Source organism: Mustela nigripes, chromosome 1, assembly GCF_022355385.1.
Source record: "Mustela nigripes isolate SB6536 chromosome 1, MUSNIG.SB6536, whole genome shotgun sequence".
In the NCBI taxonomy this organism is placed as follows: Eukaryota; Metazoa; Chordata; class Mammalia; order Carnivora; family Mustelidae; genus Mustela; species Mustela nigripes.
In genome coordinates, this window is record NC_081557.1 from 241,787,212 (window position 1) to 241,800,881 (window position 13,670).

General features: G+C 37.8%; 1 protein-coding gene across 1 annotated transcript in view; it reads left to right on the forward strand.

Annotated features, from left to right (window-relative positions):
* GABRB1 (gamma-aminobutyric acid type A receptor subunit beta1) overlaps positions 1-13,670 on the forward strand; it is a 400,080-nt gene that overhangs the window by 119,902 nt on the left and 266,508 nt on the right. The window lies entirely within an intron of this gene.

The window sequence follows — 13,670 nt, forward strand, 5'->3', positions numbered from 1 at the left end:
CAGCAGCCAACTTAAGTCCATCCCCTCTCTTTCAATGTTTTGTTTCTACTCCTCTGTAGTAACTTTGCCCCCAATCAGAGGCCTAGTATATTTCACCTCTGCTACCATTTTAACAGGGCTCTCTGCCTCCAGGTTTACCTCTCCTCTACCATTTATTGATTCATGCAACAAAAAGTTGTCGGACACCCCCTTGACTGCAGACTCTGTCCTCAGCCCTGGAAATAGCAAGATGGATAAGTCCTCATGGAGTTCACAGTCCAGTGCAGGAAATAGAAGAGCACACAGCCAGCTTTCCTTGCAGAGAAAGGCTGGCTATGAAGAGACGGTCCTGAGGGGAGCCATAGGAGAGACCAAACCCAGATTTTCTGGCTTCTGACTCTGATAAAAATATGCATTTGTCTTCCAGTCTGAGGCCTTTGTCAGTAGGGAGTAGCCAGGGGTAAGAGAAAGAAGAGTGAGTATTCTAGGCCAAGACAACTTCACAACAAGAGAAAATACTGTGTGTGTGTGTGTGTGTGTGTGTGTGTGTGTGTGTGTGTAACTGAGAGAAGACTGGCTGGGCTGGATGACAGAGTGGAAAAGGAATCGAGTAAAGAAGTGCAGCTAAAGAGATAGAACAGAGGAATCACACTGTTTGCCCCTAGGCAATTTGTATTTTTATCTTCATAACATGGAGGGGCCATTGAACTTTAACCTTGGGAGCAATAGCATCATAACTGCAATTTTAAAATATGGAAATACCACTTTACCTGCCATTTGTCAAAGGCGTGAAGGGAGAACAAGACAAAAAGCAGAGGACTAGTTAGGAGCCTCTTGCAGTTAATCAGGTGAGAAATGATAAAGGCCAAACTAGATCATAGCAACTAAATGGAATAAAGAGATATTTTTATGAAATAGAAATGCCAGGTTTTATTGTCTTATTTAGTATGGGGTGAGATGGAGAACAAAGTCAAGAAAGATTTCTAGTTTCTGGTTTGATCAACAGGGTGGATGATTATTAAGGATCATCCCCCACAGAAAATGGGGGTGGATGGAAGACCAGATTTTAAGTGCGGGTGCACATGTTTCTGTGGGGCATTCTATCATCTTGGTGATAGAAGCACAGAAATACCACATAGTAGCCCCTTCCCTCAACAACTGTATGTTCCCTCTCTTCTCCTAGAGTGTTATCATGCATGCACAGTCTAAATTAAGAGATCTTTAACCTCTAGGCACTTGCCATGTTTGCCTTTCATCTTATGGTTACTTAGAAATAATTGCCAGCAAGGAAAACATCATTGCTACCATAGCTAATGATTAAGAAGGCTTTTACTTGACACTATTCCTTATAGTCCACATATGAGTGAAACCGTGTAATTGTTTCTCTGCTTGACTTGACTTAGCATAATCCCCTCCAGTTCCAACCACGTTGATTTAAATGGTAGGTATTCATTTTTTCTGAGAATTATAGGGGAAGGGATGGAAAACTTAAGGGGGAGAAATTGGGGAGGGAGATGAACCATGAGCGACTATGGACTCTGGGAAACAAACTGAAGGTTTCAGAGGGGAGTTGGGTGGGGGGGATAAGGTCACCGGGTGACAGGCACTAAGGAGGGCACATTTTGTGATGAACACTGGGTGTTACACGCAACTGGTGAATTATTGGACACTATATCAAGAACTAATGATGTCCTACTTTATAGTGGCTAACTGAATATAATTTAAAAAAGTGGAAAAAAAAAAGAAGGCTTTTACTTGGAAGTAGTAAAATTTGGCAGGCCTTTGAATATGAAAACAATCCTACCAAAAGAAAATTATTCTACTTTCTATACTCCTTGAGGATTGCTATAGAACAAAAATATTGTCTTTCTCTGAGCTAACACACATCTGAAGAATCACCCAGGGCAGTAATGAACAATTGATTGTATTTAGCATTCCATGGGGATGTCAACTGCACACAGATAAGAGCATGGCCATGGTGTTCATTACCAGCAACAGCTGATGAAGGCAAGGTCATGGATAAAACATCAGAGAGGACTGAAAAGTCTACATTAGAACTGACTGTTAATGATTAATCGGCATCCATAAAAAAGCAAGTCGGAAGTCAGCCTTAGGCAAGAGATAAAAGCCATGTCCTAGGAGAAAAACCTTTTGTGCTTCTGATACGTACTTAGCCATTGCTGGTTTTTGAGTGGAAAGAACTAGGAACTTAAAGTCAGATTCGGGTTCAGACCACAACTCTGATGTTTCTGAGCAGAGTCACTTTTGGCATCTCATAAACTGAGAGTCTCGTTTAAAAAAGGGAATATTAATTCCAGTTTCATAAGGAGGTGAGGTTTAAACAATATAACATACAGAAAGCCCCTGCTTAAGTACTGGTCATGCTGCTAAACATTCAGTAATAAGAGACCCATATTATTAAGTATTTAGAGGGGGAAAATTGATAACTTAGCTGAAGAGAATGAAAATATGTATTAGGGGGGCACCCGGGTGGCTCAGATGGTGAGGCATCTACCTTCGGCTCAGGTCATGATCCCACGGTCCTGGTATCAAGCCTCGCATCAGGCTCCGTGCTCAGCAGGGAGTCCCCTTCTCCTTCTCTCTCTCCCCACTGTCTGCCCTGCTTGTGTTCTCTCACTCTCTCTGCCAAATAAATAAATAAAAATCTTAAAAAAAAAGAAAAAAGAAAAAGAAAATATGTATTAGGAATTGAATTGTCTTATGACATGCTTTAAGCTGTTTGTTTTTTTCTTCTTTGTTATTTTCTAGGACTATTACATACATTTTTTAATTCATCATTCCAACAGACTTGATAGTTTTTCTGCCCATCACACAGATAAGGAGATTGAATTTCAAATTTTCTCTAAGATCATCGGATCAGTGAGAAATAAATCCTTAACTAAATTCCAACTGTCCTAGTTCTATTTTCGCCAAAGACTTAGTTGATGGATCGGTTTGTTAGCATGGAGGTTTTATTCCTAGTTGGGTCCAGTCTATATCCTTAATGCAAGTCTGTTTAGCTACGCATGTTTGGTATGACTGACAACTGTGAAACTATATCAGAGGACTATGAAGTTTATCGGAATTATTAGCTTTAGAATTCACAAACAACATTTTCTATACTGCCAAAGAAATTCCTGGAGTTTAGAGGTTTGCTTTGTTTTGTTTTTCTCAGTAAATGGTATAACATTGCCAAGGTCCTTCTCTGCAGCAGCGTCTGCCAAGTCACTTTTTAGCCAGATCCAGTCAAAGACCAACAGAAGTTTGAACAGATGCTCAATGAGTTTGAGCCACTGGAGATGGCCAGTATGGAAATGGATGTAGCTTTTTGGTTCTATAAACTTGAGTTTAAGGCCTGACTTAGTTAATACTTTTTATAAATTTGAATTTAGTTCAATATTTAGAAAATTATAGTACGAAAGAAGAAGGCTGAAGTTTTATTTTATTTTTTATTATGTTCAGTTAGCCAACATATAGTACATCATTAGTCTATAGTTTTATTTTTATTTACTTTAGCAAGTTGTCATATTAAGCTCTAAAGCATGTAAGGCAAAAGAGTCTGAAATACCAGTACTTGTGATATATCCATCTATCAAAAAGAGGTTTTTTTTTTTTTTTAAGATTGTATTTATTTATTTATTTGACAGACAAAGATCTCAAGTAGGCAGAGAGGCAGGCAGAGAGAGAGGAGGAAGCAGGCTCCCTGCTGAGCAGAGAGCCCTATCCCAGGCTTGATCCCAGGACCCTGAGATCATGACCTGAGCCGAAGGCAGAGGCTTTAACCCACTGAGCCACCCAGGCACCCCTCAAAAAGAGTTTTATTACAGTATTATTTTTAGTTGTAAACAAACAAACAAACAAAACAAAAAACAAAAACAAAACAAAAAACCCTGAAATAGCCTCAATAACCATTAATAGAGTAATGATTAACTTCTATACTATAGTATATTGTGTATCCACTAAATAGAATGAGTTATATCTCTACCCACTGATTTGGAGGAATTTCTGTGCTGTCATTAAGAAAAGAAAGATCTGGAGTGCCTGGGTGGCTCAGTCAGTTTAGCACCTGCCTTCAGCTCAGGTCATAATCCTGGGGTCCTGAGATCAAGCCCAGAGTCATCTGTGGGCCAGCTTCTCTGTCTCCTACGTGCTCGTGCACTCTCTCACTACCTCTCTCTCAAATGAATAAATAAAATCTTAAATAAGAAAATACAGATTCATAGAAATGAGTAATATAATGCTATTTTTAAAGAACAAAAGTCACATCTGTATGTATATATGCTTCTAGATAATTGTATAAGTATGAACAAACATATAAACTTTTGCCCACCAAGCTGCCAATTGGTTAGTGAAACAAAGTAGGATGGAGGAAAAGGACTTAAACAATAAACAAATGGACAACAAATTAATAAAGAAATAGCTGTGGAGAAAAGGTACTAATTTTCATGACAAAAAGGTAGTATATGTAAAATGATCTTTTATTTTTAAAACAGATAGAAAAAGCAGCCACCAAATGTTGATAGTGATTGTCTTTGAATAATCACTATCAAATTAGAACTAAACAAAGCAAGATGGTAGAGAAAAGAGAGGATAGAGTAAGAGAGCAAACATGATAAATATAATATAAATAGAATTTGGCTACCCATTGTCTTTTTTGAGTTCCCCAGGGACTCCCAAAAGACTATGACCCATAGGCTCTCTAGGATGATAATTTGATGGATAATTTGATGGAAATCCATCTTCCTGTTATTTAGTCTGAAAATAAAGCTCCTGAGATTTCCAAAGGATTCCTTCCTGGAAGGGTAAGTGACAGCTCTAAGAGATATTAGAAATACTTGGCTCTTGAGAAAGATATCACTGTATCCTATAAAAATTTCTTCTTTCCACCCTATTAATTTTAAGAGTTTCTAAGATCTCATTCTCCTCCAACAAAACATAATAGAATCTTATTACTGACTCCTCTCTTTTAAGCTCTGTTCACATTACAAGATCATAGTTCACAAGAGAAGACTGGCTTCCTGGGCTAGAAAATGATCACAAAATTTTTTTCCATTTCTTCTAAGTAGCATGTGTTTTGATAGAATCTTGGTTTTCTGATTCTCATATTTTTTCCCAACTTAGATCATGCCATACCTTAGTTTTCTAGAATTGTCATGCATACCACCTAATGGTTACCATTCTGATCATATATTCATAGTTCAACTCAGGATGGCCAGCCAAAACTGTCACATTCTGAAAGTTCCACTAGATCCTTCATGCATCTGATTTTATTTCTGCTCTTACTTAAATATTAAAAGAAAATGGAAATACTAATTTTCTAGGAATTTCTGGAACTAAGGAACTTTGAAAAAACCCTATTGTGCCATACATATGTATTAGTTAAGTGAGTTTTAAATGTCAGTAATGTTTATGAATTATCCTCCTGATGAATTAATTGCCAATCTTACATTTTACTGGTAACTTTGAATGTTGACTAATTTGTAAATGAGATCAAAAGCTGCACTGAATACAGTCCATTTTTAAAGCTTTGGCATAAATAGCCTTATACTTCCAAAACTGCCAAGTTATTACTATAACTGTCAATGAAATTTCATTTGACCTATTTCAAAATGTTTATTAGTATTTTGAAGATAGTCACTGTTAATTTATTCTTAAAGAGGAAATTTGCTTTAAACTCCATATGCTTTTCTCATTTCCCAGAAATTGATCAGTTACTTATGTTAGTGGGAATTATAAACCCATTAGTCTTGATTAGTTAGAGAAAAAACTCTGGATTGGTAATTATTTTAGTTAACTGAAAGTCCCCACATATATTACCTAAGGATAATAAGTTTTTCAGAAAATCAGAATATAATAAGATGATTTTGCAATAATGTACTTAGTACTTACATCCAGTGCCACAAACACACAGCTCTACTTAATTCACATTCAGCTAACGTATTGGAGTACAGCTATCCACTGCATACTATGCAGGGACCTAAAAATTAAAAGTAAAGTAAAATAAAAATCCTTTGCTCTTGGGGAGCTCAAAATCTGTGGGACTGGGAAATGATTGCAAGTACTCCAATCAAAGTGGAAGCAGAGTTGTAGGGGCTCAAAGGAGTGAGTGACTAATTGCAGAATTAAATTTCCTAGGGGTTCTGTCTTCTCACCTTACACTGTCTCCATGGCGAACCAGTTCATTCCCACGACTTCATCTATCACTCGTGACTCACGCGGCTTTGTTTCTCTCTGAGCCCTGTCTTCCTATATCCTGGCCCATAACTGCATACTTGGCACCTCTATGTGTAAATGCCACCAACACCCACGACACAAACCAGCCCAAATACATTAGTCGTCCTCAGCCCCTGATCCTCCATTCTTAATGTTATCTATCTACTCACTTCCGTCAGAAACCCAGGAGTCCTCCCTGATGCTCTAACTTCACTGCTTCATAGGTTTTTCCTCTTCTCCACCTCCCTTTTCAATGCTGTTTAAGTCAACTCTGACTTAGCTCTCTATTCCCTAGGTTAATGCCAGAGCTTGTTAAACTGATATCCTCCTACTCAATAAGCTTGTCTCCTTGAGTAGGCAGCTGCCAATGAAAACAAGTGGAACTATTCCGAGTTCTTGGTGTTTTTGAAGTGGAGGGAATTTGGTGCTTGATACAGGTGATGGGTGAACTGTGACGACTGCAAAGGACAACAGGGTGGCTTGGGACGAGGCAGTGCTGAGTTCAGCCACTGACATGTGAGTTCCTTGAGGCAGACAAGAAAAATGTATCATTCCACTTTTTCTCTTCAGCAACTGGCATAATACAATTCTTTAAATATAGTAAACAGTCATGCGATGTTGACGCCATGGATCATTCTAATAACCTAAGATCTTTTTAACCCAGAAGTTTCTAGAAAATTGCCCCCACTTCAGGTCCAACATTTCAATATATCTTACTAGAGAACTCTAATTATTTGAGCTTCTGATTATTCAGATTTTAGAACATAAGACATTTAAACTATCACTGTATGAAACATTAATTTTATCATATCCATTTTAAGAAATTGGATGTTTGGGCCCCTGGGTGGCTCAGTGGGTTAAAGCCTCTGCTTTCAGCTCAGGTCATGATCTCAGGGTCCTGGAATCGAGCCCCGCATCGGGCTCTCTGCTCAGCAGGGAGCCTGTTTCCCTTCCTCTCTCTCTGCGTGCCTCTCTGCCTCCTTGTGATCTCCCTCTCTGTCAAATAAATAAATAAAAATCTTTAAAAAAAAAAAAAAAAAGAAAGAAAGAAAAGAAATTGGATGTTTTTGTATAGAGAAAAATGTTTTTGCATTTTTTCAAGATTTTATTTATTTATTTATTTGACAGAGAGATAGACAGAACCAGAGAGCACAAATGGAGGGAATGGCAGAGGAAGAGGAAGAAACAGGCTCTGCACTGAGCAGGGAGCCCAACGCGGGGCTCAATCCCAGGACCCTGGGATCATGACCTGAGCCAAGGGCAGATGCTTAAAATCTGAGCTACCTGGGCGTCCCCACAAGTTTTCAAAAAATGCTTTCATATTTTTAAAAACAATAAATCTTTATAGCTTCTACAGTAGGTATGAGATTACAAATGCTGAAATTCTTACATTGTACAGTCTATCCCAAGCAGTGGTGATGTCATGCAGTTCATTGTATCAGAACCCAAGCGCTTTCTCCAATTGTCACATCCATGTACTTACATGTTCATGTGTCACAGTATGTCTGTGTGATCTTCTGAGGTGCCCCTGTTTTGGTATAGGCCCATCCCTCTCACTGTTTCTGTTCTCCCACAAGGTTGATCAATTCCAGAGTTGTTCAGAACAGAGCACAAGACTGATAAAAAGTCTGACTACACAGATGGATAAACCAAATAGGGCTATTTAGGATGAGACAAAGGTAAAGAAGACTATGTTCTCTGAGGCATAGCATGAGGGTGCAGTTGGCAAAAAAAAAAAAAATAATAATAATAATGAATGAGAACATGGACTTTGGAAACAATGAGAATGCATGTATTTTATTTGTGTATTTGTTTTATTTAAATTCAACTAATTAACATGTAATGTATTATTTGTTTCAGGGGTACAGGTCTATGATTCATCAGTCTTATAGAATAGCCAGTGCTCTTTACAACATACACCCTCCCCAATTTCCATCACCCAGATACCGTATCTCCCCCTCCTCCCCTCCAGCAGCCCTCCATTTGTTTCCTGAGATTAAGAAGGCATGTATTTTAAAGCTATTGTAGCAAAACAAAGCTAAGGAGTAAGCACAACAAACTTGTATTAATAGTTAACATAAGAATAGATGATGTTAACAAGATAAAAATTAGAAATCAACAACAAATCTGGAGATACAATGATGAATTTCCATTGCAGAATGTACTTAACAGTGACACTGATACCAAAACATTCATTTAAACAGGAGGTTGCATTAGAAACAGATGTTGTGTGGTTCATTTCAATTACAACTTAAATTGGTTTATTTATCAGGCCATTTTCCACTAAACTTTGCATGAGATGCAAGATGTGTTGGGTTTTTCTTCCTAACCTTATGAGTTATACTATTTATTGCCAGCTTACACACTGATCTCCAGGTGACTTTTCTTCATAATTGTCATTGAGTTGGATAGGGAATTGTCCTGATAGAAGTAAAATACCTTTCCCTTCTCTTTGCTCTTCTGGTTCATAAACAAAGCCAAATGTGTCTCCCTTCTGTTTTTCAGCTATTTAACATCTCTGGGTTTCAGGTTTCTTATAATAGCTCCCTTCTTCACAATCAGAAAGATGGGCCAGATGATTGAGGTTTTGTTGGGTTTCCTTAATATGTGCAATTTGTTCTTAATGAGCTTCTGATATGGATGTTGATCAGCATCATTATTATGGCTTTTTCTAGTCAGCGAACATAAAAATAAAAATAACTCAGCATAAAGTGGGATTTATTGTAATGACACGAAGAGAGCTCCTAGGAAGTAGAAGTATCAAACATGTCCACATTCCACACCTCATGAGAACTAGAAATAAGTAAAGGCCTTCCTGAACTCAGTCATTCATTCTCTAACAATGTCAGACTCTTCGTCTGCTGGTGATTTTTTGCATCTTTCTCTGTTTTCTTTCTTTCTGTGCAGGCTGGCTTCCTCTTTTTATTCATAGTCCCCCCTCTCTCACAACCGCCTAATAGCGGTGTATCGTAGTTCTAGGTCATAACTTCTACATTTAGTCTTTACAGCTCCTGTCTCAGACTCTTTATGCAAGAGCTAATTTCTGGGACAGGGCTCTGATTGGGTCAACTCATCTTTTTGAACCAGGCACAGGTTTATTTCCTGCCTGTGAATCAGCTGCTTTTAAATCAGGTGGCTCCTCTCTGGAGGTATAGAATGTGGCCTTGTTCAGTCAGCAGGGGTTGTCAGCAGGGCAGTTTCCCTCACAGAAGAGACCCGGGCCTGGCAGGCAAGAATGCACCGCTCTACTATAATCAGCTCTTGGAGAAAACTAAACCGGCATGAATATTTGACAGGGAACAGGATCTGTGGTTGGAATGCTTTATAATATTTATTCAAATTGATGAAAGATAAAATAAAAATTTGTGTAGGAACACAGATTCTTTAATACAGACACACACACACACACACATTCCCTTTTTAAGAATACTTTGAAAAGAAGGGATAGGATTGTTCTGAGTGGCTGCAATATTATTAGGTGTTAAAGCAATATTTTATCTCCTCCCTGACAAGTTAGCCTAAGATGTGTGTTGATCGTGGATGGAGCTTATAAAAGACTCATTTTTCCACTATAAAGTCTCAGAGCTCATTCTGGTAAGATGAATACCTCAGTAAAACACATAGCTCTTTCTCCCTATTCTAGTGCTAGATCATGGATTTTTATCAAATGATTTCTTATGATAAAGTGGCAAATTATAAACCATCCAATGCCAGAATTCCCTAGGACAAAAGTTTTGCAGAATATGTTAACACCTCAGGTAGACATGTTAATATACATATTTTTCGTCGTAAAGGATTTTGAAGTATTTTACTAATACTGAAAAGAAAAGTATTTTCATCTAAGACAGGGTTTCTTGGCTTTGGCACTATTGACATTTTGAGCCAAGTGATTCTTTGTTGTGGGAGCTGTGCTGTGTCATGCATTACATTGGGAGCAACCATGACCTCTACCCACAGATGCCAGTAGCCCACACCATTACTCCCAGTTGTGACAATCAAAACTGTCTCTAGACATTGGTAAATGTCCTCTGCGGGCAAAATCGCCCAGGGTTTAAAACCAGTGATTTAACCGTTATTCTCCAAAAGAGTTATTTTTATTTGTAATAAATATTTTCTTATTCCCCTAACATTTTTAGATTTCAAAAAAATACGTCTTTTAGGGGCGCCTGGGTGGCTCAGTGGGTTAAAGCCTCTGCCTTCGGCTCAGGTCATGATCCCAGGGTCCTGGAATCAAGCCCCGCATCGGGCTCTCTGCTCAGCAGGAAGCCTGCTTCCTCCTCTCTCTCTGCCTGCCTCTCTGCCTACTTTTGATCTCTGTCTGTCAAATAAATTTTTAAAAATACGTCTTTTTGGAGTATAATTGAGCACTTCTGATTTGGTATCCTCTCTCTTGCTTTTCCTCAATGAATCAAAGTCTCTCATGCCTGAATTAGCTTGACCAATTTCATGAGCCAACTCACACCCGTTAATCTCATTAATTTGTGTCAGTGTCAGAGAATCCCCTATGGTCCATAGTTTCTAAATATGTCGCTCTTCCTCTCACAGAGTAGCTTACATACTTGAGAAAGCTGGTTGAACAATTGTAAGTACATCTGGAATAAAAATCATTTTAGTGTTCTTGTTCACAGTATCTCTACCTTTAATATTTTTCTGAAAAATTTCCCATCCTTCCTTGAATGCTTGCGCTTTGGACTAATGAAGAATTAATAGAAAATCCGTTGTATGAGAGAACAAAATACAGCATTTTTAAGGCTTTCTTTTCCATCTAAAAATGTAATACACCAAAACGAGTCATAGATTTTATTACAGCCAGATGTCACTGTTAATATTTCTATTAAGATGCAGTTGAATAATTTATTTAAAAGACAGTAAATAGTTTCTAAAATATGTAAATAATAAATTCTCTCAGAGAGAATTTGCCCGGCTCACTAGGTTGTGAGAACAAAATGTGATAATAGATATGAATAGCTATGAAAACCACAGAGGACAGAGCATTCTCCAGGAGAAAGAGGTTATTGTTATACGTGCACTACAATACAAATAGTACAAAAGGAGATATGGCTGTATTTTAAGTGTTTCCATAATGTTCATCATTATCATCATTATTATCATTATCTTCAAAAAGTTTTCATTAAGGTTATCAATCTTATATGTCTAGATTTCCATTTATCATGGAATGAGGTCATAGATTAGGATAATAATACTAGAAATACATAAGAAAAGTTCTGAAGAGTACTTGTGCCACATCACCCATTTCCAAATGTAACACACAAGCCGAAATGCTTTTTCACGGAATTACTTCTTCTTGCAAATAGGGTAAATTACTGCTTTAGTTTAGAACCGTGATGTGATTTTTAGTCGATACTTAGTGAAAACAGAGTGGGAGTTGTGTAGAGCAAAGATCTCACTGCATGTGTATAGTTCTCACCCTGCAGGAAACAAAACAGTTTCCAGAGAAGGGAGAAGGTCTACGCACACACACACACATCCATGGAGACACACACACTTACTTAAACCTATGCAGAGATTACTCATGTTTACGCTCTTTTCTCCTTTTGACTCTCCATTGTTTATTTACCACAAACTCGTGTTTTCATTATAGTATTAAGAGTATTGTTTCGCCATTATAACCCTTTGACTTTATAGGAATAGGTTTTTCTCCATCACACGTTAAAACTCTTTTGAAGAAAAAGTGGAATAAGGATTTTGCCCCTTGGTCTCTTTGTGAGGAAATCTTTTGTCCCACTCATGAAGATCTGGAAGCTAATGACTATTGAGCACGAATACTGAAACAATGTATTCTGTTGCTGAGTGTGCTCATCACAATGGCAAATTACATTACTACATTAACTTGTCTTGGACTAGTTATTAATTTTCCCACTTGGGTTGAATTACAAATAAGAATTGGACACGAAGACTTGCAATGGATCACAGACAATTTTTTTCATGGTCATTGGGGTCCTTCTGCCTACAAGGTCTTTTTTTCATAACCATCTCTTTTAAAATAGAAATGCTTATGAAAATGAATGTGCACACGCAAAGTAATTTGGAAGTATGATATTAATCCTTAAGTAACAACAGTTTTGAGGATAATATATTTGTTTAGCATGTTACAGTTTCTAAAGAGGCTTCACCATAATTTTCCCAAGTAATGTTCATAATAAGCCAGTAAATGCTATTATTTTTATTTTTAAAATGAGGCATCTGAGATACAGGGGATTAAGTTGCTCATGATTACATAGCTCTACATGTGGTAGATCTTAGAATCCATGTATTTGAAATCAAAGGCCCAGAGTCTGCCTCTGAGTTCTGCCCAGATTTCATTTTTCTTCCGAAAAGATGTTAAGAAATTGAAGACGATGCAAATGAGAATAGTTGCAGGGGACAAGGGAATTGTATAGAATCCTGTGCATTTTCTTTTTGGTTAAATGTAGGTAAAGTGGAAGGAGCTTTTAGACCTTTTAGGTGTGTGTGATTGATAGTGAAGAGCTAATGAACAAGAAAGGATGGCTTTGAAGGCACAATGCCTTCTGCGTAAACAGTGTAAGTGTTCTCCACTGTAATGGTTAAAGGACACTGGAACTCATTATCCAGAATGAATATTGTCTTATATTTTGGAGTTTTCACAAATGCATATAGATCCATATAATGTTCTAAATAAAGTATGGTTTGTCCGGATGTAAGCCATGATGTGATTAGTGTTCTATGCAACAATGTTAGTACACAGACGATGTGCAGGAGTTATCCAGTGTTTTCTTAACTGCTGCTAAAGCATTCACAGTTACCGCTGACAGATAAATATCCTTGAAAAGAAGAAGTGATTATTTCTGTTTTTATTACATTGGGACTCACATCTTAAAGTCTATGATTTTACTGGTATCATTTTTTAATGTACAATTACACTTTGAATTAATAGAACTCTTTAAAAACAGACAACTACGGGCGCCTGGGTGGCTCCGTGGGTTAAGCCACTGCCTTCAGCTCAGGTCATGATCTCAGGGTCCTGGGATCGAGTCCCGCATCGGGCTCTCTGCTCAGCAGGGAGCCTGCTTCCCTCTCTCTCTCTCTGCAAGCCTCTCTGCCTACTTGTAATCTCTGTCTGTCAAATAAATAAATAAAATCTTTAAAAAAAAAAACAGACAACTAAAACTCTTAAGATAATTATTATGGTTCCTCTCTAGTAGCTTAATCTATTTATTGAGCCCAAATATTCCTGTCTCTTACTGCCAGGGGAAATGTGGGTGGGAAAAAGAAACATACAGACGGCATGTCCTAAGTGTTACCTTTTATAGGAGGTGAGGAAACCAAGTCAAGTACAAACCCAGTTCTGAACTCAAACCAGTTCTTAAAACAAAGCAGGAATGGGATAAGAGAAATAATTGAGCAGTTACACCACTGATTTCAGTGCTCAAGCCAAATAAATATCTCCATCCAAACGTGCTTTATAAACTACTTTTTAGTAGCAGGAGACAAGTTGT